The 26481-nt window shown below is 40.0% G+C and overlaps 1 protein-coding gene across 1 annotated transcript in view; it reads right to left on the reverse strand.

The window, feature by feature from the left end:
* The window catches only part of SLIT3 (slit guidance ligand 3), a 593034-nt gene that overhangs the window by 512999 nt on the left and 53554 nt on the right, over positions 1-26481 (reverse strand). The window lies entirely within an intron of this gene.

Here is a 26481-nt window from a genome sequence, read left to right on the forward strand (position 1 = left end):
TATTGGACAATGCAGAGACAATGCAGAGAACATTCTATTGGACAGTGCTGTGCTAGACTGTACACTCTGTGAAAAGAGGTATCATGACAGTTATTAGCTCCATTATATACCTCCACAGGTAGCACAGTACCTACCATGCAGTGAATGTCCGTGAAATATTTGCTAATGAGTGAAAAGCCAGGGAGGCAGACTCAAAAACTAGAACACAAGGAAGCATGATTCCATACTACATGGGAGACAGAGTACAAGAGAATCACAGGACAGAGAGCTGTTCTTACACAGGTGAGATTGAAGGCTTAGTGGAGAAGGTGCCATTTGTGTTGGGCTTTGAAGAGTAGGTGGGAGTTTGAGAGTGGAGAAGAGGTAAGATACCATCACAACAAAGGAAAGTAGTATTTGAGTAGGATCATGGAATCGGGAAAAAGTGTGCCATACCTGGGAAAGAACAACGCTTTATCTTGGGTGATACATGGGTGCTTGGAATGAAAGTTTTGGAATGGCATGCCGAGGAACATAGATTTCATTCACATGCAATTTCAGGTAAGATATTGTCCATCTACTATATGCCAGTGTTAACTGCTACATACATGACCTTGTTTGATATCTGCAGCATCCCAGTTGGGTAGGTACTGTAACAATCCCCATTTACAGATGAGAAAACTGAGGTTCATATGGGCCATATAGATTCATAGGAGTTGAATTACCCAATAAAAGTCACATGGCTAGCAAGTAGCAATAATGTGATTACTGACATGAAACTCCACACAGGTAGGGAGTATACCTGTATCACTAGCCATTGTAATCACCAGTACCTCATATAGTGCTGGAACATACTGGAGGTCTAATAGGTAGCTGGTGAATGAACAAGTGGCCAAATGTGTTTGATCGTGGTGCCTCTAGCTGTAGTGGAGATGGACAGAAAGGATAGAGGCAGTATTGCATAGGGTTAAGAGTGAGAGGGTTGGGTTGGATGCTCAGCGTTCAGTCCTGGAGCCAAAACTTACTTTCCGGGTGACCTGGAGTGACTGGGTATCTTAACTCTTGTATATATCATCAGACCAATGGCAATAATTGATAATGCCTTTGCTAGATAGTGATAGAGCTCAGTGAAGTAGATAATGCACATACTGGCTATCTAATAAATACCAGCTTCTTTTATCAGGAGGTGATCAGGGCCTTGTCCCTTTCTCTAGGTTTTGGAAGGCAGAGATGTCAGAGATATTCTGCGGGCTGAATTATTTTGAGATTTGACAACTGAAGGAAGGCTGGGGTTAAGGAAGGATTCAAACTCCTGAAAATATTTGAGCCTGGGGGGAATGAAAGGGTGAATGAGACGATGATCAGAGACGGGGGGAGCACAAGAGAAAGAGGTCTGGGTAAAAAATTAAGGTCATGGTAGCCTCCCCTAGGTCTCAAATCCAGAAACCCAGCTGAGACTAGAAAAAAAGAAACATTCAGGGGCACAGAAGGCCCTCAGTCAGTCAAGTAGGATGCATTATTAGACCTTTTAAGGGCAGAGCAATGGTCTCAACAAGTACCTTTGCCAAAGACTCTAAGAGTGTATTGTTTATTGCGTCACTTGTGGAGAGCCCTTTATGACATCATTTTCACCATGAGGAGGTGAGCTGATAGCTTTCAGGAAACTGTGTGTGAGGTCAACCCTTAGACCCAGCCAAAAAGATAACATGTCAGGTCAAGGCTATGTGACTTCCTGGTTTGGTGCCATGTCACTCAAAGCATGGTCTAGGGACCAACAGGTCAGCCTGTAAGAAATGCGGTTTCTTAGGTCATGCCTGGGATCTGCTAAACCAACTCTGCCTGTTAGCCATATCTCCAGGTGACTTGTTGAACATTAAGGTCTGAGAGTTTAGAGCTCTATAGACAGGCTGCATAAATTTTGGTTCTGCACTTACAACATCTGTGACCTAGGCAAGTGATTTAACATCTCCAAGCTTCCATTTTTTTCATCTAGGCAGAGGAAAAAACAATCAAGCTGACTCATCAGGTAGTTCTGAGGCTTGCCCCAAACCATGCATATGGAAGTGGTTAACACAAGCTTATAACTGGTAAATGCCCAATTAATGCCAGCAATGGTTATTAAAAACCCAGTGTCCAAGACAGGGGGCAGAATGATGGTCCAACTGACCACTCTCTTCAGGTAACAAGATGGTCTCAAAGGAATGAAACAGTAAAACTATGATTAAGCTACCACCAACCCAGCCACCCTCCCCAGATACATTTATTTATCACTCCAAATGTTTGAAAGGCTCCACCCTGCAGAGTACTTGAACCAGATCTGGCCCATCTTCTTGGACTTACAGTTCAAGACAGACAAGATTAGGCTGAGTGCCAACTTAAACATTGGAATGGGCCCTGAATCCCTCCCCTGATTAGATCAGCTAACACACCCGGGCCTCCAGAGGACACATTCGCAGAGGACCGATGCAGATACAAATTGGGTCAACCTCAGGCCCAGCCCAGCAGTGGTTTATAGCCAAAAGGAAGAGAAAGGCCATAGGATTGGACTGACCCACCTTTGTTACAGACAGTGCTATCAACTGACAAAGGAAGCAGAACAAGCTTCCAGATTAACAGCAGCAACACCTAACCTCTTTTGAGTGCTCACAGGCAGTGTTCTAAGGGTTTTGTAGGTTTTAACTAATTGAATCCTCTCAACAACCCTATAAGGTCCAGACCGTTATTTACTTATATCATTTTACAGATGATAAAACCAAGGCTTGGAGAACTTAAGTTACTTATTATATGATTCATCACCCCACTAGTAAGTGGCAGAACTAGGATTTTGGCAGGGTGCCCAATGCCCCTTGCACCTCATCTGTGCCTTAACTGACCATTGCTCTCCTGCCATCTGTCCATGTGGCCGGGACATCCTGTGTTGCCCACAAAAGGCAAGGGTGGGCTGACTGAGGCATGCAACAAGGAGCTCGCCCCATCTTGGGAGGGATGGATTCCACACCACGCCTGAGGGAGGGCTTCTCATCTTACTCAGCCTCAGCTACAAGCAAGTGGTGACACTTTCTGGGATGCCTATTCCTATCCCAAGGAATAGCAACATGGAAATTCAAAAGATGAAATCACAGAAGCAGTTTATCACACTAAGTACAAAGACAGGCATCTGTCAACAAAGGCATATGATTATAGGTGAGCATTCATTGAGTGGCTCCTTCCCTGCTGCTCTCAGAAGTCTTTTGAGACCCCGAGTTGTCAAGAAGTCTCTGGTTGCAGAGACTCAATGTCTCTGTGTGTGTGCGGAGACAGATGCAGACGCAAGCATGGAGGCTGTGATTTCTCCTCCGTGCTGTCTCTTCACCGCCTACACACCACGCACCAGGTGGCCAATGCGAGTGAGTATGGGGCTCTTGTCCCAGCCCCCAATTCTCCAGTAGTGTCTCCTGGCTCCCCTCCTCCTCTGTGACAGTGAGACACAGCCTCACTCCCCGCCTCTGGTCCTGCTGCACTCATGGCTTTCCCATTCAGCCCCTGCCAGTCCTTGGGACCCCATGCTGCTCTGCACACCACAGTGCCCAGTGGGCCAAGTGCCCCCATGTGGCCCCCACAGGCAGAGAAAAGATACTAAAATCAACCCACTTGCAAACAGGCCCTCTTCATTCACAAACGCGCAGATGAATCCTAGTCAACTGCAAGAGAAGTCTTAATTTGGAATTAAAAGAAAAAAAAAAATCTAAATCCAAGCCCAGAGACCGTACAACCCAGAATGAATAGTAATATAAACTGTGTTTTCTTGAGTGATTTTGATGTGTCAAGGTAGGTTCAATTGTCTTAACTCTCCCATTCTGGTGGGTGACGTTGACAATGGGGGAGGCTATGCACGTACAGGGGAAGGAGGCATATGGCAAATCTCTGTACCTTCCCCTCAATTTTATTGTGAACCTAAAACTGCTCTAAAAAAATAGTCTTAATAATTTTTTAAAATCTAAAGAATAATTTTCAAATAGTTCAAAAAAAAAAAAAACAAACAAACAAACAGGGGAGCCTGGGTGGCTCAGTTAAGCATCAGACTTTGGCTCGGATCATAATCTCACAGTTTATGGGTTTGAGTCCTGCCTCAGGCTATCAGCATAGAGCCTGGAGTCTGCTATGAGTTCTGTGTCTTCCCCTCTCCCGCTCCCCATCTGCCACTCATGCTCTGTCTCTGTCTCTCAAAAATAAACATTAAAAAAAAATTTAAAAACAACAACAACCTTGGATCCATGGTAGGCCCTGGGCATATGTTTTTTTGGCTATGGGACCTTCTGGCTTCCTTCAACCACACCAAGTAAATGATTATCTTCTCTATCTATGGATAGAGTTCTGATTGGTGTAGAAAATCACACATATATACATAAATACATATGTACACACACACGCTTAAGTATCTATAAGAATAATTTTTTTCATTTTTTTAATGTTTTTTTTTTTTTTTTGAGAGAGAATGAGACAGAGTGTGGGCAAGGGAGGGGCAGAGAGAGAGGACACACACACACAGAATCTGAAGCAGGCTCCAGGCTCCGAGCTGTCAGCACAGAGCCTGACACAGGGTTCGAACTCATGAACTGTGAGATCATGACCTGAGTCAAAGTCAGAAGCCTACCCGGCTGAGCCACCCAGATGACCCTGTATAAGAATAATTTCTGGAAATATGCAAAACAAAAACAAAAAACAAGACAACGGCTACATTTGGGAAGGGGAACCAGGTATCAGGTAAAGCAGGGACACTTTCTTTTATATACTTTTAGTCCTTAATAGTTTGTACCATGAATACGTAGTATCTGCTAATTTCAATTTCAAAACCAGCCAATAATAACAATAAAAAGTATATGGAATTAGTGAGAAATACAATCATTTCATGTGTCCACTCTAAACTGGTTCTTCAAACCAACTCCTTTCCGACAAAGCACACTAGACACATGTCAACAATGAAAAACACACTTCAAGACAAACACAGCATCCACTTCAATCCTGACACCAACAGTGGCTCCTCTTTTGTACCAGACCCTTCCAGTGTGTGACCCGGAACATGGCCTCTATTTCCAGCTCCCACTCTTTGTATTAATCAACTGATCTGTCTTCTTAGGACAAAGGACTCTGCCCATGATAGGCCCTCAGGGTTCTCCTTAGTGTGGGGTGTCTTGTGTTGACTCCTGAGATCCCAAACCTAGAGGGATTCTCCCAGGCACTGTGAGGAGTCAGGACTCCAGAATTCACTTCTTCTATCAGGCAAAGATGGCTTTATGCTAGTTTTTGATTTCCCCATGTAATCAAACTTAAGCTCTTTTGGAACTCTAAGTGTAAATGTGAACTTATATACATATCAAGTTTCAAAATCCCAACTTACACAGATAGAAGAAAATCTCACGCCTAACTCAGAACAAACACGGCTCAGAAAATTAGTGCTTCCCCTCCAGCTCAGGCTGTTTTGTTTACGCACTACTTCTTCCCATTCAACAGGCTGTCATTATGTGAGCGCCAATAAACCGGGCGGAATTGTGGACACAATATATCACTGTTCAGTGCAGCCAGAATTGGAACATAAAGACCACTTAACTCAGAACAAAATCAGAGAGCCCACAAATTAGTCACTGCAGAGATGCCAAGACGATATTAGTCTATTCACTGCACTCAACAGTATTACACATCTGAATGGGTTTAAGGCTCCTCAGAGGGGTGTGTGGTGGGGTTTATACATTGCTTCTGTTGCAGGGGATGGGATGTCACTAGCTGTGGCACATCAGACCAGCAGTCCCCATGCCTCAAGACATCCTTTTCCCTCTGTCTCTCCTCTGACCTTGGGCCATCTAGCTTGTGGTGCTGTATCCGCCTTTCATCATGTCTCCAGCAACTCCCTTCCAATGCAAATGCTTGGAATGGGATGTGCAAAGCTTAATGGGAAGCTCATTTCTCTCTACCATGTCTCCTCCACATCAGGATAGTCAAGATGGCAGGAAGTGGTCTACATCTCAATGTTACTGCTGTGTGGATGATGGGAAGTACACAAGGACATGTGTGAGCAATTTCATTAAAATCCATCATGGCTTGGCTGTGCAGTGAGCCATGCAAGCTAATGACCAGGTATCGTCAAATACTCAAAGGCCCTTGGCTTACCTTCCTGAATAATAAACTGACTTGCTTCCTTGGAGATGTGTGCTTCAGTACATCTAGGATAGTGGCTTTTGATATTCTAATAAATCACCAACTACCTTGTTATCACTTCTAGGTATCATCTATATTATTACTTAATGTATTCCTAAGTTAACTCACCTTTTTTATTTTCCTTAAATGCCTGCTTTACTCTCATTCATAGTGAAATCACCCACAGGGCCATGCATTTGAAGAGCTATTTATCTAATACACATCACAAAAAAATCATAAAAATGAAAATGTTATGTCTCTTACACCTTGGCACTCTTACAAGGCAAATCATGACTCAGAAGTCAATAGACTCCATTTTGTCTTGAACTCTATCTCCCATCATCACTAGCAAGGGATTTTTCACACAATAAGTGCTCAATATAAATTCGCTCATTTGAATTGATCTCAGGTGCCATTTAACCAAACTCTACTTCTCAGGATTGTGGTGAAAAAAAAAAAAAAGATATTCCACGATCTAAGCAAATTATTTCCCTGATTTCCACGCCTTGAGATTTGGAAACTGCTCAAAAAACATCATCGCCCTGAACTTCTTGGTTCAATTAGAAGGGTCTAAGGAAACAGACAAAGTTATGCCATAACTTATTCTTAGCAAAACAGAAAGCAGAGCTTGCAAAAAAAAGACACAGAACTCTGCTTTAAGTGTCTTTAGGAGGAAGAATGTCTGCAGATGCAGACCTTTCATGCAGAGTTGGTACACGGATGGTAATCCACATGGGTGGGTACAGTGCTTTAGCCACTGTCAGCAGACATAAGCATCAAGGGCCATGGTGAAATGCCCCAGTCCACGCTTGATCAAAGCTTGTTCTTAACCAAAATGGTCAAGGCATGGACATTTCATTCAACAAGGACACAAAACTGAATGGGGAAGGTCTGCTTCTCACTGGAGAAACCAGACTATGCATGCAAAATTTCATGCCACAGTTCAAAGGGGCATTGTGACCTAATAAATTGAGTTGCATGGGTAATTAAATGCAACTATAAATTCAGTCAGAGGCTCTCCCAACCTCCCCTAGCCCCCTGCCCCTGGTGCTTTTCCCTCAGCTGAAACACATGTGAAAGTGGAGAAAGTTCCAGGGAAGCTTGGTGCCTCTTTTGGTTGCATCTGGCATGCCATGTGCCAGGATAAAGGATTCCTCTGGAAATGACTTGCTGCTGAAACTGTGACCCCAGGAACACCAAGCTAGAATATCTACGGAAGGCCTCAGAGTGGGGCTTCATGGACCTCCAGGTAAAGATCAACAGTGATTGTATCTGCAGCCAGCCAGAGCTGGGAACATTTCCTTTTGCTGGCTGGTTGCAACACCTAATCTCACCAGAGAAGCTCTGTCAGAAAGTGAATAATTCATGTGCTTGCTCTTCCTCTGTGGGGTTTAGCAACGTAGGTGTCCTGACAAGTCAAACAACAGTGACAGAGATGTGTCTTTAGGGATTAGTGAAAATCGGACTCCTACCTGCTGGGATTTAGCTCTTCTCAGCCCCTATCCTGCAACCTGTGTGCTCTCAGGGTCACAAAATAAAAAGGCAGAGCCTTGGTTTAGAAAGCATCACACAGGGAATAGCATACATAGCCTCTCTTTTATTTCTTCAGCTTTTTAAGACAGACCTTTGGAGATAAAAAAAGATTTTGAAATTCCAAAATGATGTACAAAATGGTTCCTTGTCAAATAAATCAACCAAGAAAAATAAAACCAGCAAAGAGATTTCTTTTTTTCAAGGGCTGACTCAGAGATCTGATTCTGTAGCAAGGCCTGCGCATGTCTCCCAGACCATCTGCAGAGATATCTCGGAGGGAAGGGAGGAGGCTGCAGGGAATGGGAAGGGCTGAGAGAGGAGTCCTCCACCTTTGGTGGAGGAAGCCCCTTCAGAGTCTATTTACAAGGCGCACAAAACAAGCAGGCTTTTGATTTGTAACCACATCTTGTCCTTACTACTTAGATCTTAAGGAGATGCACAGGATGGGACAATGGCAATGTCATCTGCTCTGGAGGCAGGGAGAGCTGCTTTCAAACCTTGCCTCCATTTCTCACAGCATTGAGACTTTGGCCAAATTATTTAACCTCTCTGGACCCTCTCTGTTTCCTTACTGGTAAATGGGAGGCTAATAGTAAGTACTCCCTAACATTACGGTAAGGATTAAATAATGAATGAATGCCAGATCCATAACAGGAGATCACTACAGAAATTAGATGGTATAGAGAAAATTACTATGATACGACATTGCTCAGCTTACTGACATACTATAATTACTTGACCAGGCCCCAAATGGATCACCCAGTTTTTAAATAAAATGTAGATTCCAACAAGTAATTACATAACATTCAAAATGTATACATTTTCTTTTACATACATACCTATTTCAATAAAAAATATTTGCTATACAGAATGGTCAAAGAAATATGCTGCTGAGCATTTACCAAATATTCCCAGAATACCTACTATGTGCCAGGTCTTCTCTCACAACCACAGGAGAGGTGAAGGTAGAGGTGTTCCACAAATGGGTTCCTCCCTGGGATCAGTGTAGGGCTTCACAAAATAATGAGTATAACAAGAAGGTACCCCAAAGGAAGTTCTGCTGGTAGTTCTCATTATGGGTGGGGCGGAGGAGAGCCCAGCAGAGCCTCTCTAACTGGAAATGGAAGGGAAGCGGTGAGGGGTAACCATAGTGTGGCTACATCTGTATGTGTGTTCTTCCTAGGTTTCCAAAGCAAGGACTCACCAGTGATGTTACTCACACACATGACAAATGTTAACAAATTCAGGGTGTGGCTAGGCACACCTGAATGTTAGGTGCTAGCATTGCTGTGCTGAGCACTGACACATTTGTCTCAGGGGGCTTACAGTCTCGTGAGGGAGACAAACATCAATTGAGCATCACTAAGGAATGTTTCAATACAGACTGAGATGAACAAAAGGTCAGGGTCCTGTAAGAATGTGTGAGAGAAGAACTGAGCAGGCTGGAGGGGCACAGAAAGGGAAGGGACCTGAGGAAGGGACCCTGTTGCTAAGAGCCAAAGGATGACTGGTGGTTCCTAGCTGAGGAGGGGGCGAAGGAAGATGGGACAAGGGATTGAAGTGGATTTTAAGAGCCAAAGGAAGACTGCGAAAAATTTTAAGCACTACATGTATTTGAGAAACTCACTCTGGCTTACTCTAGAGTGAAGAACACTTTCTCTGCAGCCAGAATGGAAGCAGACAGGTAAGAGAGGAGAACTGTGGTCCTTCAAATAAGAGCTGATGATGACATGGGTGAGTTCAGCAGTGGTGGGGATGAAGATGAGAGGAGAAACGAGAGGCCATTGTTGGACGCAGCCCCCACCATCTCCCTGTCATTCTGCAATCCTCTCCAGGCCCTGCCACCCCCTAGGAATATCAACATGGATGTGAAATCCCCACCCTCATGTCTGCTAACCACTCATCATTGAGCAATGGGAGCTCCAGAGGTATAGAGCTAGGTAAATCTGAGAACTCTTAAGGGGTAGAAGGAGGACTAGAGAGTGGGGCTGAATGTTTGCACCTCTGTGGGGGACAACTTCTTTCTAGACATGCATTTGGGAGACAGGATGGACTCCTCCTCAGCCCTTGTCTTCTCCCTGCTCCTTCCCCACTCCTGGGGTGGAAAGAAAGTGGCCTTATAACCACTTCCCACCTATTTGGTGCCTAACACAAAACCAAAGACCCATAGAGACCAAAGCACTTGGCTTTGGTCTAAACTTAGGTTGCAGCCTCCGGTCTCTGCTTTGTGGGGCTGAAAACAAGTGATTTAACTTCCCGGAGACTCAGTGACCTCATCTGTAAAACGCTGACAATAACCTCTGCCTTGGAAGATAGCTCAGAGAATGCAGTGAGCCAGTATTTGTACAGAACCATGCACTGTGTCTGACTAAGAAGGTGTTTAATAAATGCCAGTACTTATTCACTATTCTCAGGGCAAGGTAAAGGCCAAAATCACAAACACATCTGTTATCCTCAGTCCCTTTTCTCACTCTGTCACAAACTCTAAAGGTAGTAATGGTAGGTCTCAGGATGCTCAAAGACTCAAGATCATCTTCAATTTTGCTACGATCCAGGCCTGGAATCTCTCTGATATCTTACAATGTGGATGTTGGAAGAGTTATTTTAACATTCTGAGCCCAGGGGATGCTTCAGTGAGATAGATGCTAAGGCTGGAGGAGTGCCAGTGACTTTACTGAACTTTCCACATCTGTGGACTCTCCATCCTTCAGTCCTGTCAAAATAGCCCTCACCCTACAGGAGGTGAGGACCAGCTGGGAAAAGGATGGCTCCCAGGCAATAGCAGGTCTACAAGATCATGGGTGAATGGGAGGCATGGAGGCCACTGAGGAGATGAGTGTTGCTGGGTACAGATGATTGGGGTGTCCAACCCAGGGTGGGCATTAGCATATACTTGAGCATTCATGAGTGAGGGAACAGCTGAACAGACCATCCCCACATTTACATTTGTTTCCATTTTGAGGAGAGATTTTTTTTTTTATATACTAAACACCACTTAAATCTGATCATGATGATGTTGTAATTAATAGTTAATATGTATTCACCACTTACTTTGTTTTGTGTCAGGTGCTTTGCTAGACCCAAAACATGCATTATTTCATTCAATTCTCTCAACAACTCTGGGGTAGGTAATTCTATTACCCCTTTGTACAGATGAGAGATTAAGGTACTTGCCTAAGGCTGTGCCGCTGGCCAGTGGAGAACCTGAGATTCCCAGGGAGGTAGCCTGAGGACACAGCCTGTGCTCTTAATCACTGAGCTAATCTCCTATGAGAATCAGTGTTTTAGCAGTACAATTTGGGTAGCGCTCTACAATCTTGTACAAAGGGCTGCAGCCCTAACTTTATTTCACATGACCCCATAAAAACAAATATCAGAATACATGCCCAGGTTCCAAACAGAGGGTTGATGGCATACTGTTCTAGAAATGGCCACAATTGCCCTACTTAATCAATTATATGTGGTATATTTATACACTGTATGGTACAAAGTTCTCTAGTGTATACCTATATCAAATACATAAAGCAGTACAAAAACCAATCACATACATTTAATCATGTTTTATTTACTTTGGTGCTCCTGGGAGAAGCTTAGCTGTGCTGGGGGAAGGCTGGGGACTTTGAGGAAACAGGTGGAAGGATCCTGGGAGAAGGTCTGAGGCCACAAGCCAAAAAAGGCCCCCAAGAGAGGGGAGTTGCCATTTAAGATAGATTTCCTAACTGACAGAAGAGAACATGCTCTGAAAACATGAAAGCTGTCAGAGAATGAAATTACTGGGTGACAGGGAGTGAGGACTGCCAGACAGAAATTCTCCAGGTAATGACATGGGTGCAGATGACAGGGGCCTCTAACTGTGTGAATCACTATAAGCAAAGGTGTCCCGGAAACTTTTTTTTTTTTAAGTCTCTCTACAGCATTCACATCTCAGACAAAAATTGTGTGACAACATATATTTAATGTGTGTTTGTTTTGTGTTTTTTGGTCTCTGGATCCCTAAAAACAAAGTTAGCACACTCAAAACGTAAATTTTATTTTTAAAGTGTGTTTCTTTATTTTTTAAAGAGAGGGAGGGAGCAAGAGAGAGAGAGAGGAGGGGGGAGAGAGAGAGAATGAGCAGGAGGGGCAGAGACAGAGAGGAGAGAGAGAGAATCCAAGCAGGCTCCACACTGTCAGCACAAAGCCAGACACAGGGCTCAAACTCACGAACCATGAGATCATGACCTGAGCTGAAACCAAGAGTTAAATCCTTAACTGACTGAGCCACCCAGGCACCTTCAAAACACAAATTTAAAGAGAAAAGAAAAAAGAAAGAAAGCATCTTGGAATATTGTTTTTCATTTTACTACTCCAAAGCTCCTAGGGATCTTCCTGGTTTGAACCTCAATTATGGAAATTCTCATTTGTATTACATGATTTATTTAAAACCCTGTCTTTCCAAGAGAATAAAATCCAGGTTTTGAAGCACCTCTCAAAACAATTTATTCTTCTCCACTGACTAACCGCTTTGGCCAGCAATCGTAAATTTACAGTACTTTATGCCAAAGCAAAACACTCTAATAACTTAATCAAACATTTAAAATCCAGCTCACAGTCATATAACACACAGAAGCAGTGCTCTCAGCTCTCTTGTTAAAGGTCAATTACCATTTTCATTCCAAACCTCCACGTCTTGGAGAAGCCCAACACACACACACACACACACACACACACATGTGCACACACACACACACACATGTGCACACACACACACACTCACCCCAGAGAGGCAGAGCGAGAGAGACACAAGCATTTTGAGATTGAAACTTTGGCTGACATATTCCCAGACTTAGAGCGCTCTACTTGTTACACTTTGAAATTAGAAGACCAATCTTTCAGATAGATCTCTACTTCCCACAAAATAGTATAATATAAAGAAAGAGAATAAAACAAATGAACCAAAAAGTATTAATTCTTTTGATCTTCAAGGCATTCAGGGGAAGAAGTGGGTACAATCTAACCCGGCTATGTTGCTGTGCCCCCACATGATGATAGAAATAATCATGACAATTTGCTTTGTTTTGTCTGCCTTTTTAGAGTACTTTAGCAGATACATATTTTCTGACAACAGCCTTACTCTTATCAGACAGAAAATACTATTAGGCTCATTTTCCATATGAGAAAACATGCTTTGATGATTTTTAATGGGAAAATAAGAACAGGAAGCCAAGTTGGCACGTATTTAGCACGGGGTCTTTGGCCTAAGAGCTGGAAACAAAGCAATGCATAAAAATATAGTTATTTGGCTCATTTGGTCAAATAAACTGCTCTTTTTATTTATCCATCACTCTTAGCCCATGATGGACGATGAAGAAGAAGAGGAGGATCTGCAAGGATGACTCAATACACTGAATGACAATTGTGCCAATCGCTGTGTGAATGAAGCCCTTCACATGGGTCATCTCGTGAGCGCCTCATGAAGTGGTCTAGTGGAATCACAATACATGTGCCTGTAATTTATGGGTGAACCCAAGTACAGGCACTCAGCAAAGATTAAAAGACAATAAGAAATACAAGGTACAGCAGGTCCTACCAACATTCTTCTCAATGAACCTGTGCCCCCAAATGACTCGGATGAGAGACAAGAATCTGCCCCTCCCTCAATCTCAGTCCTCCTGTGCCACTCACCCTGAGCATTTTGCTGATGGGGATTCCAGTGGTCAATAGTGCTTTTCAGTATAAAACAGTCCCTACATGTCTTGTTCATGGGAGACAGAACTGTCAAGAATTTTGAATATTTTCCATTTTTAATCTTTCATGCCAACTTTAGAAATGGGTTTCTATTTAAAAGGCAATGCTACTCAACAATGATTATCCCCATTTCACAGATGGAGCTTGGAACTATTGAGAAACTTGCCTGAGGACACATGGCTAGTAAGGGAAATGGAAAGACTTACCCCAGTTCAAATCCAGGTCTACCCTAACTTTGAGTCCACATTCTTAATCTTTAAATCACTAGACTAAATATCTATCACACACTCACTCTATCAAAATTGGCAGATCTAAGGGCCCGTGGAAACTTTTAGAGACTGGCCCTTGCTATTCTTGTTTCTATTCCAAATGACCCCAGATCATATAATCCTTTGCCGATGTGGTGGTCACGAGTTGTACTCCTTGATAGTCAAGACTCAGTTCAAGCAATGCCTCCTGGGTAAAGTTTTCCCTGGCCTCACTGGTAGAGATGGCCATTCCTCTGTACTCTTGAGGGTTCACTATTTGCCGTGTTGAAAGGTTTGTGATTACACGTTTGCCTTCCTAAATAGACTGTAAGCAACTTGATGGCATGGGTTCCACTGTATTCTTCTCAAAAACTCTTGAACTGACATAGTACCTGGTGCCATAGCAGATGCTTAACAGATGTTTGTTAATCTGGAATTGTCTGCAGATGGGTGAGCTGCTGTAGGGTGGAGTGGGAGAGGAAGTCGCTGGAAAAAAGTCTGAAAATGCTGGTCTTAAGGAATCTCCAGGAACACATAATCAGTCTTTTTTTTCCCCCCAGAGACTGCAGTGAAATGCTTACAAGCATTTACTACGAACCAGACCCTGTTCTAAATTCTTCTCATGTATGCTATTTAGTTTTACCAGCAACCCTATGAGGTAGATATACAGATGTTTTATAGATAAGGCAACTGAGGCTAGGAGAGGCTCATTAATTTGTCCAAGGTCAAACAGCATGTAAGTGTGGGCCATGATGTCAGAGCCCACATTCCTTACTACTTTGCTACACTTCCTACATATTCACTTAAATTTCCTGCCATCACTAAGCTTATAATCCTGAGTCTTGTTCTCTAGGGAGATGGCCCCAACGCCCATTATACGAAGTTATAGTTATGGTTATGGTTATGGTTATAAGGTATAGTTGAAGATTTTAGGTTTGAGTCTTCCAACAACCTCCTCCTCATCTGTCTTGGTCCTTCAATGCAACCAGAGAGGAAAGGGCTTGGTGGGAGAGAATCAAGCAGGCTGGTCTATGATCGCAGGCCTCCAGGCGTGATGGTGAACACAGTCTCCAGTTTTTATTTTTCCCCTAACATTTCCCTAGTCTTAAGGCATACCCTTCACACTGTTTTGCAATTCTTAAGGAACCAATGGAGAATATATTCCAAGATAGAAGTTTTTTTTCTTAAGGGAATAAAAACATAAACCAATCAAAAATCTGTCAACAGTGGTGTTTCTGGTGTTGGCAGCTTATACACCCACACAGGCACTGGGTTTTTTTTCATGGACGTAGAGTAATTTAAGTGTAGACACCGCAGGCGATAAAATTGCACAAAGAAAACCCTGTCCATAATTCTGAGTTAGTAACAATGGTCAGTGTTTGATGTTGATACAAATGAGGCCAAAGGAAGAAAAAGCCACATTCATGGGCTGTTTGAATGTCTGGCCTCTAAATGATTGGCTCAAGGAACATAACACAATCTTAGTTCTGGTGGGACAAGCAGACTTCTATCCTACCAGAAACAAAATAAATCTTGCAATAATTTAAAAATATATATTTGCCACACATATGCATTTAAATATATAATCTAATTATTGACTTCACATCTAATTAAAGAGTAAATGGGAACTCTGGCTTAGGGCTAAGAACACCATTGTGTTCTGCTCTTTGGAAAAACTGAGCTAACACCAAGGCAACTCAACCCCTCAAATACTGCATGCTGCATTAACATTTCATAGAAGTCAAATTCCTCTCTAGCCTGTTTCCTTGTCTGTAAAATGAGGAAACTGGATAATACAACATCATAATCTCCTCCAAATTCCTGACAGTTATGTTTTCTTTTCCTAGCACCTAAATTCAGAATAGTCCTGGATTTAAATCTCAGCGTGGCAAGTTACCTTAATTTTAGAGCTTCAGGGTTTTTTCTCCATGAAAAGTACATGATAATTAAAAAAGATTTAAATTTTAATAAAAAATGCGCCTGGGTGGCGCAGTCGGTTAAGTGTCCGACTCTTGATCTCGGCTCCAGTCATGATCTCACAGTTTGTGAGTTTGAGCCCCACATCAGGCTCTGCGCTGACAGCGTGGAGCCTACTTGGGATTCTGTCTCTCCTCTCTGCCCCTCCCCAGCGTGTGTGCTCTCTCTCTCACTCAAAATAAATAAACTTTAAAAAATTTACAAAAAAATTAAAAATGTTCAAGTGTAAAGAAAAAATATGTATTTTGAACCTTGTATGCCCACCAATTAGATTCCACAATTATTTTCCTTTTGCTGTATTTGTTTTACTCTGAACCATGTAAGGTAAATTATGGAAATCAGGATGTTTGATTTCTGCATGCATCTCAAAACCTTAAGAGGCTTTCCCAGATAACTAGAGTACCATTATCACATTTAGCAAAATTAATAAACGATTCCCTGACATTGTGTTCGTGATATCTAATCCATGTTCAGATTTCTCCATTTGTCTCAAAATTTTATTTTATATATTTGTTTCTTCAAACCAGGCTTCAATTAAGAGCAAGGCACTGAATTTGGTTGTTATATTTGTCTCTAAAGTCTCCTTTTAAAATAATTGTTTTGAAGTAAAACATATACATAGAAAAATAAACAAATGTAAATTTTGTGGCTAGAAGCACTTTCACCTAGTGGAACAGATCCACAACACCTCTACTCAGATCTAGAAACAGATGATGACACACCCCAGAAACCCTCGAATGCTCTCTTCCATTTATAGCCCTCCAATGATAAACACTACCTTGACTTTTAATACCATAAATTAGTTTTGCCTATTTTGAAGATTATATAAATGGAATCAGGTAATATATATTCTTTTATGTCTGGCTTTTGTCACTCATTCTGTTTCTGAGATTTGTCGTGTTGTTACATATTGCAGTCGTTTTGTGTTGGTGTAACTTTTCATTTTCCATCAGTCTATTCCATTATATGAATATACCACAATCTATCTTTTCTCATGGTGATGATCGTTTGGCCTGTTTCCAATTTGGGGTTATTATGGATAGTGCTCCTATGAACATTCTTGTGTATATCTTTTTATGGGATGTATAGCCAAGAATGGAATTGCTGGGTCACGGGGTATGTGTATGTTCAGCTCTAGCTGATACTGCCAAAGAGTTTTTCAGAGTAATTGCTTTAGTTTTCTTCCTCAGAAATTTGTATTATAAATGTGATAGAAAGACTTTGACTTCTGTATCTATCGCTTTGTATTTAATCCTCTTAATCTCTGTACTAACTTCTTATTGATTGAAAAAACTACTCTTTTCCATTTTTCATTTCTCTTAAGACATCATCCATTACATTTATATGCCCTTGAATTATATCTAGATTAATATGTATGTATATATTTTTGGTGTAAAACAATAACCACATTTATTTTGCTTATGAATCTGTTGTTCAAGTAGGGATTGGCATAGTCAACTTTTTAAAAAAAATAACCTTTTTATAGAATAGATTTATATGTACATAAAGTTGGGAAGATAGCACAGAGCAATCTCATATATCCCCTGCTCAGTTTCCTCTATCATTAATGTCTTACATTAGTACCTTTGCCACAATTAATGAGCCAATATTGATACATTATTATGAACTAAAGTCAATACTTTATTTCGATTCCCTTAGTTTTTACCTGTATGGTTTTTTTTTCCCCTTTTTTCGGATACTATCAAGGATGTCACATTATAGTTAGTCATCATGTCTCCTTATGTTCCTTTTAGCTCTGACAGCTTCACTGACTTTTCTTGTTTTTGATGACTTTGACAGTTTTGAGGACTGTTGAGATGTTTTTAAGAATGTCCCTCAACTGGAATTTTTCTGATGTTTTTCTCATTAGAATGTAGGTAGGGGTTTTTGAGCTGGAGATCACAGATGTAAACTGCTATTTTCATTACATCATATCAAAGGTACATACTATCAACATGACTTACCACTTTGGACATTGGTCTTGATCATCTGGCTGAGATAGTAGTGTGTGTCACATTTCTCCACTGTGAAATTACTATGCTCTGCCATTTTTCATACAGTACTCTTTTGAAGGAAGTCACTGTGCAAAGCCTCCATTTAAGGAGTGGAGAGTTATGCTCCTCCTCCTTAAGAACAGAAAATCTACATAAATCATTTAGAATTCTCCTGAATGGGAGATTTCTCCTCTCCCCATTCATTTATTTATTCAATCATTTACTTATGTCAGTATGGACTCATGAATATTTTACACTTTGGTTATAACCCAATACTGATTTGCTTCTTTGTTGCTGAAATGGTTTCAGCTTTGGCAGTTAGCTCTTTTGGTTTGCTTCTATGTTCTTTTCATATATCCCCTAATTGTGGGTTTTGTCTTGTTTTGTTTTGAGCACTTCCTTTCTGGTACAACCTATCTCATACCAAGTCCTAGAATCAACCCATTTCTCCAAGAGTCTTAGTTCCCTTTCATTGGACAATGGTATTAGAAACCAAGATCAGGACACTAGGTATGCTCACTGCTGCTGTGGTGTCACTGCCTCTAGGCTCTCCTGCTAAGAGAACAAGGACGTATCTGCTTGTGTACAAGCCTATGTATATTTACATATCAATATATTTCTTTTTTTTATATCTATATATTTCTATATATATCCATCTATATTAAGTGAACATATCATTATCAGACTAAACATTTTTTCATACTGATGTCTCCAACTCTTATCCATTGCCACAAAGATCATTATAGTTTTCTTCATTGCTTGTCTGTAACCATGCATTTCAGCAATGAGAAACCTGTCTCTACCATCCACCATCCATTGTTCAATTCCAATACACATGTACAGCGATTTCAGAGTAACCCATACTCCTGTGGGAAATTTTATCAACCACAGTACAGTTCATGTGTGTGGTTCCCTCTGCTCATTTTCAAATCCATTTAGGTCAGCAACTTTCCCCATTACCTTTAAGAGGTTGATTCATACATTCATCGTCACAGTCTGTATTCCATGTTGGGATCCTCCAATTTTCTAAATGATTTTTAGAAATGTTCATACATTAAGGTTCACTCTCTGTGCTATAAAATTCTATGGGCTTTCATCAATGCAAATGTCATATATTCACTATTTTAGTATCATACTGCATAATTTCACCACCCTAAGCCCCTCCTTTCCCATGGTTTCACCTATTCAACCCTCCATCCCCTCTTCTCTGCACCCCTAAACACTGAACTGAACTGTAAGATATGACTATATTTAGCTTTGTAAGAAACTGCTAAATTGTCTTCCATAGTGGCTATAGTATTTTGCATTCCCACAAGCAATAAATGAGAGTCCCTAGTACCCTACCTTCTCACCACCAATTAGTATTACCAGTTTTTAGTATTTTAGCCATTATAATTAAGGGGGGGGGAGTGATATTTCATTGTTGTTTAATTTGCATTACCCTAAAAAAGTGGTATCAAGAATTTTACATATGCTTACTTGCCATCTGCATATATTTGATGCAGTACTTGTTCAAATCTTTTGCCCATTTCTTTCTCTTTGTGGGGGTAGAAGTGCTTTCTTATTGTTAAATTTTTGAAAGTTCTTTGTATATATTGTATGCAAGTCAGATATGCATTTTGCAAAAATTTTTTCCCCGTCTGTGACTGGTCTTTCCATTCCCCTAACAGTGTTCTTTGTGGAACATAAGTTTTTAATTTTAATAAAGTTCAATTGATCAAGTTTTTTTCTTCTTTTATAGATCATGCTTTTGTTGTTATGTCAAGAAACATATCCCTAAACCCAACGTCATGTACATTTTTTCTCTTGTCTCTCCTAGAAGTCTAGTAGTTTTACATTTTACATTCAGGTCTATGATCCACTTTGAATTGAATTCTGTGTAAGATATAAGGTTTATATCTAGGTTCAATTATCTACATATGAACATCTAATTGTCCCAGTATCATTTGTTGAAAAGACTATTTCTCCATTGAGTTGTCTTTGCACTTTTGTTAAAAGCCAGTTGACCATATTTGAATGAGTCTATTTCTGTCTTTTTTATTCTGTTCTGCTAATTCATATGTCTATTGCTTCATCAATACCATGCTGTCTTGATTACTATAGCTTTACAATAGGTCTTGAAATGGATAGTGTGATTCTCTAAGTTCAAGTTCATTCTTCTTCTTCAGAGTTGACAGCATTTATTTTTAAATTAGTTCTTTTATTTCAAAATCATTCCCTGCGTTCTTTATCCTTCCTTTCAAATCCTATTTTTCTCTAATCATCTAAATTCTGAGTTTTTTTATTCAAATTTATGTTTTATTTTTATAGTTTGTAAGACCTTAAATTTGTGTAGCTGGTTTTGAACTATTCTATTATAGTTTTCATCTGTTTTGTGGGTACCACTTTCTTGCATGTTTTCATTGTTTCTAGAAAGGTTATTATACTTCTTACTTTTTTAATTTTTCTTATGAAAAAGCACTTTGTATGATCTTCAACCATAATCTTTTTGGTTATTTCTTAAATGAAATAAATTCCTGTAGTTTTATGAGGAAGGGGTGGGAATTGATAGCTTTTTTAGCTTCAAGAGTCTAGAGTTCATTCTTGCTTTGCTTTTTTTAATTTTTTTTTTAATTTTTTTTTTTTTTTTTTTTTTTTTTTTTGCACAAAATAATGAAAACCACGGCCTTGTATTTTCTGAGATCTAACTCTTCTGGTGATTTCTAACACTTTCACGAAGAAGTTCTCTTTTCATTTCTACTATTGTTCCTGTTCTGATCAACTACCCTCAGGTTACTTATTAATTACTTATTAATGCTAGGCCTTTCTTTGAAAAAGAGCCCTGTTTTTGTTAAAGAATTTATAGGGCCCAGAATACTCCAACTACTATATAAGTCATTATCACATCATGGTTCCTCTGTACTTACCATGAAATGCATCTAATCCAGCTCCCCTCCATTTTTGGCAGCCTTTTTCAGGCTGGCCACTATGTTTTCCAATGACTACATATTAGTCATTTAAGTGATCTCCTGCTCCCAGAGTCATAAGAATTTCAATTGGCTTGCCTCTGCTTTGTCCTACACAGATGAGATAACACAATGGTTTTGTAAACATCGATTGTTTTTCCCTGTCTACTTTTATCAGGGGTGCAAGAGTTTACTAAGATACTTTGTAAACTAGTTTTATTGTAGATGTGTGTGTCTTTGGCTTTGCTATCCTAGTTGTTTCACATTTTTTTATATAGGAGAGGGATCTTTAAATATTAAACCAACCTTGTATTCCTTGAATAATTCAAGCTTGGTTGTTAATATATCTTTTTCATGTACCACTAAATTCTCTTTGCTAATATGTTGTTAGGAAATTCATATAAATATTAATAAAATATGTTGATTTATATTTTTTCCTGAAATGTTTTTGCTGGATTTTGCCATAAAAATTATACTGTCCAAATGACAAATGTCCATTCTTTTTATACAATAATTTTATGTTGATATTATTTATTCCTTAAAACTTTGGTAGAATTCACTAGTTAAGCCATCTGAGTGTAAATGGATTTGGGTGGGGTGTTTCAGTTGAAGATTTAATTTCTTTAATACAGGACTATATAGATTTTCTATCCCTTCTTGCTTCAGTTTTTAATTTCACTTAATCTTTAAAATCATTGAACTAAAGTTGTTCAAAATTTCTTCTTGGGGCATCTGGGTGGCTCAGTTGACTGATCATCCAGCTTTTGACCTTGGCTCAGGTCATGATCCCAGGGTTGTGGGATCTAGTCCTGTGCTGGGCTCCTGCTGAGCATAGAGCCTGCTTGGGGTTCTCTCTCTCCCTCTCTCTCTGCCCCTCCCCTGCTTACGTGCTCTCTCGCTCTCTCCCAAAATAAATTAACTTTAAAAAAACTACTCTTTTATCATTTTAATCTGTAAAATTCATACAAATGTCCTCCTTTTTATCTTTCATACTGGCAATTGGAAAGACTACTTCTTTCTTTTTGTATTCCTTTGTTCTGTTTTATTTTTGTTTTGAGAGAGAAAGAGAGAGAGCTGGGGGTAGGGGAAGAGGAGAGAGAGGGAATCTTAAGCAGACTCCATGCTCAGCATGGACCCTACGCAGTGCTTGATCCCACGACCCTGGGATAATGACCTGAGCCAAACTCAAGAGTTGGATGTTTAACCAACTGAGACACCCACGTGCCCCTCTTTTTTGTTTTATGATCAGTCTTGTTAGTTTTTATAATTTTATTGTTGTAAGAATGAAAGTTTGGCTTTTCAGAGTTTTAAAATATATATATATATATATATATATATATATATATATATATATATTTTTTTTTTTATATTTATATTTCATATACTTCTGCTTTTACTGACTTCCTTTCTTCTATTGTTTTGTCCTTTCTCTAGCTTCTTAAGATGGGTTCTTTCATCAAGATTTTATCCTTACTTCAATTTAAGTATATGATAGCATATATCATAACTTGAATAATATAGCTTAAAGACTATACACTATCTTCTGAGCATGGCTTTGGCTATAATCCATTGTGTGATATACAGTGTGTTTATTAACATTCAGAAAATATACCTTCCAGTTTCCATGTGATATTTTAAGATTTTATTTAGAAGTATAATTCTCAATTTCCAAATATATTGAACTTTCCAGTTATTGTTTTCTTATTGACTTAAAAATTTCTGCTGCTGTAGTCAGAGAAAATATTCCATATGATTTCAACCCTTTGATATTTGTTGAGACCCGATTGTAGACCAGTGCTTGATAAAAGTTTCATATGCACCTGAAAAAAAATGTTTATTCTACATTTTTTGGTTGCAGTGTTCTCTACATATGATTTGGGTCAGATCTGCAAAGTCTGTCATATTATTCCACATTGTTATGAATAATACTTCATATTGTTACTAATATCATAATAATCCATGTTGTTACTAATAACTGTATCTGTTTATCCCACTAATTACAATAACAGTATCTTAACTATGAATATAAACTTACCTATCCTTTTAATTATGTCAATATTTGCTTTGTGTATTTTTAGGCTATGTTTTTAGACACATACAAATACAGATTCTCTCTATTTTTCTGGTGTATTTACTCCTTTATCATTATGAAATAGCCTTCTTCATCTCCAACAGCGTTACTTTTTTAAAAGTCTATTTTATGTAGTATTAACAGAATCACACCAACCTTCTTTTGGTTCATATTTTCATGGTATCTTTTCCATCCTTTTACTCTCAATTTGTCTCTATCTTCATGCTTAATGTTTGTCTTTGTATAAAGCATATAATTATTGTTTGTTATTTTATCTACTCTGCCTTTCAAATGGAGGAGTAACCTGTTTACATACAAAATAATTGTGATATTTCTGTGTTTAAGATCATCCTCTATTTGTTTTCTCTGTGTTTTATTTGTCCTATGTTCCTTTCTCTTTCCTTTTATCCCTGATTTGAATGAATCGTATTTCTCTTTGTGTCATTCTATGTGCTTTCTCCCTCTACTAGGCTATTATATTTTTTAAACCATTCTTTCTAGAAGCTATCCTACAGATTGCAACATGCATCCTTGATTTGATAAAGCAATAAACATTAGTGATATTATCACTTCTTGGTTAATTCAAAGATCTTAGAACACTTATACTCTATTGACCCTTCCAACTTTTTGCTACTGTTTATATCTTAAGCTTCTTTTAATCTGCAACTGCCAACTCCCATGTCTTTCATGACATTGATTTTTGAAGAGACCAAGGCAGTTGTCTTGTAGAATGTCCCACCTACGGGATTTGTTTATGCTTCTTGGTTTCATTTAACTCGGTCCTCTACCCTATCCTCTTTTGGGAAACCAAAAGTGAGATGTAGCTAAATTAGATGTAGGGAAGACATATTTACAAATACAACTTTAAAGGCAATGCTCTGAATTTTATATTGTCATGTCAGGGACACAGTCATTCTAACCTCATAATATTGTATAGATTAAATGAGATGGCATACGTCAAGTGTCTGTGATGCTACCTGACACATAGTAAATAAAGAGCACAGTTTCTCACCCTCAGCACTGTTAATATTTTAGATCAGATAATTTTCTGTTGTGGGAACTGTCCTGTGCATTGTAGGATGTTTAGCAGCATTCCTGACCTCCACCCATTTTATACCAGTAGCATCCTCCAGTCGTGACCATCAAAAATGTCTCCAGACATTGCCAAGTATTCTCTGGGTGGGGATGGGGGGTGGGGGGATTGGTCCCAGTTCAGAACCACTGGTAAGGAACAAAAACCCAAGTATTTGATAAGTATTCCACAAGCACTAACCATCATGCCTTGTGCAAAGCTCTGAGATTAAGACCTAATGAAACAGGATTTCTGACTTCAACATATTTATGGTTTTGGGGAGGAAGAATCAGGCAAATAGAGAATTAACACATGGTATGATCAGTGCTGTCATAAGGACAATCATTGCTGTATGTGAGGAGAAGCACCTTACTCAGTCTACAGCAGAGGCCTTTCATGGAAGAATGAAGAACTCAGATTTGAGACGTGAGGGACAGAATTCTCTCTCCTTCCTCATTAAGGCTCAAGAGATCGAACCAATAAAGACCATTCATAATGAAAATCAGTACTTCAGAAATGAATTATCAAAACCCATAACATTTCTAGGCTGTATTTCAAAGTATGACAAAGATGAATCTACCACAAAATACGGAGACACAGGTAAGGGAAGCCAGGAGTGAGAGCTACAGACGGCACAATCAGCCGTCTACTTCTTTAGCTGTTAACAACAAATATGTTACATTTTCCCATTCTATAGCTCTCATCTGTCTGGGAGCAGACTGGAAAACCAACACCAGAATAACACATCAGGATAATGTCACATACACCCTCCCCCTCACTGACACCGGGAAACCCTAACTAAAGGGGCCCATCTAACTGTGCACACTGAGCCAGCTACCTCTACTTCCATTCTCCTTCTTGCCCAACGATTTCTTTAGATCACTTGCACTATAAGTCAGAGACTGGTTAGCTTTTCACTAACCCCATTTCCTCTATTTCCTGGGCATATAGCTTGATTACCTTTCCTAGCCTCTCCTGCAGATTACTGTGGCCACATGAACAATTTCTAATCCAAGGTATATAATGGTGAAAGTGATATATACTCTTTCTAGGTCTTGCCCATGAAAACCTTCCACGTGCAACCCTTCATGCTGTTTTCCAGTGGCTTGATTCAGACACACATTGGTACCTTGGAAGCCAAGGTTTAATGATAGCGGACCTGAAGAGTAAAAGGAGCCTGTGTCCCCAACTCTCCCCTTGAAGGGGAGAGGCCCAGAAACCAAGAACACCCTTACTGGGTTTGATATGAATAAGAGGTAAACTTCCACTGTGTTAAGCTGTGAGATTTGAGGGTTTATCTAGTACAGCAGCTAGCATTAGCTTCTTAATACACCAAAGTAGAGAAACAGCCAGGTTTACCCTGCAATTGTAATCCCCTCAGTCCCCCAGACATGCACAGTATTTCAGCTGTGTTCACCATGCCAAAGAAAAGTGCCTTTTGCCAGCATATTTCACTGATATTCCCTGGAGTTAAGTGCGTATGTGAGAGGCCATTTGCAGGGCCACTGCTAAAGATCACACTTCATCTAATGTCCGAGCACAGAAGTATGAAAGGGTGTAGGACTTTGATGTCAGACAGATGTGGCTTTGAATTTTGTCTGCCCCCCACCCTTGACATTTCTTTGGCTTCACCTCCCTGAGCCTTTGTTTCTTCATCTGCAAAATGAGGGTAGTAACACCTCACAGGAATTTTATGGGGATAAAATAACAGATAGCACATAAAACATCAGCATAGTTCCCAGCATGTCTAAGGCACTCAATTAGTTCCCTCCCAACAATCATGAAATGAATAAATTAGGAGTTTGCTTACCCTTCTAATCAGAAGACTAAGCAAGAGGTGGCCTTTTCACAAAGGACTGTACAGGGGCGCCCGGATGGCTCAGTCGGCTCAGTGTGCGACTCTTGATTTTGGCTCAGGTCATGATCTTACAGTTCATGAGTTTGAGCCCCACATCGGGCTCTTTGCTGGCAATGCGGAGCCTGCTTAGGATTCTCTCTCTCCTCCTCTCTGTCCCTCCCCCACTCATGTTCCCCCCACCCTCTCAAAATCAATAAACATTAACATAAAACACAAGGGACTATATATTTTACTCTTCCATAGAAATGTTTAATATCTCATACAAAGGAACCAGGTTCAATAAATACTTTTATTTTTCCATTGGTCTAAATAAGGAGAAGAATTTAAAGTTTAAGAAACTTAAAAATATAAATGTAAACAGAGGCAGCATTCATTATTTTTAGAACTCTTTTCCTTTATAAAAAAATAAATGTCACATTTTTTAAATGTTTATTTATTTTTGAGAGAGACAAAGACAGAGCATGAGCAGGGGAAGGGCAGAGAAAGAGAGGGAGACACAGAATCCGAGCAGGCTCTGGGCTCTGAGCCATCAGCACAGAGTCCAACACGGGGCTCAAACTCATGAACCAAAAGATCATGACCTGAACCAAAGTTGGACACTTAACCGACTGAGCCACCCAGGTGCCTCACATTTTTAAACCAACAACAGAACATATGCTGACCTATGACCTACAAGGAGAGCAATAAATGGGACGGTTCACACAAAAGAGGAGCAGTAAAGGGTTTTGCTGGATAATAGCTGTGTTGCCCCAGATGCAATGACTCCAAGGGAAAAGATGGAGGATCACAAAGCTAACGTGGTGGTGGCAGGCCCTCCACCTCACCCAACCCCATCTCTGTAGACGAGATTTGGCAACAGGTAAATCGAACAGGATCCTTCTAGGGAGGATGATGGAGCAGGGAGCT

Source organism: Panthera pardus, unplaced genomic scaffold (assembly GCF_024362965.1).
Source record: "Panthera pardus isolate Hobbes unplaced genomic scaffold, ASM2436296v1 HiC_scaffold_2, whole genome shotgun sequence".
NCBI lineage: Eukaryota > Metazoa > Chordata > Mammalia > Carnivora > Felidae > Panthera > Panthera pardus.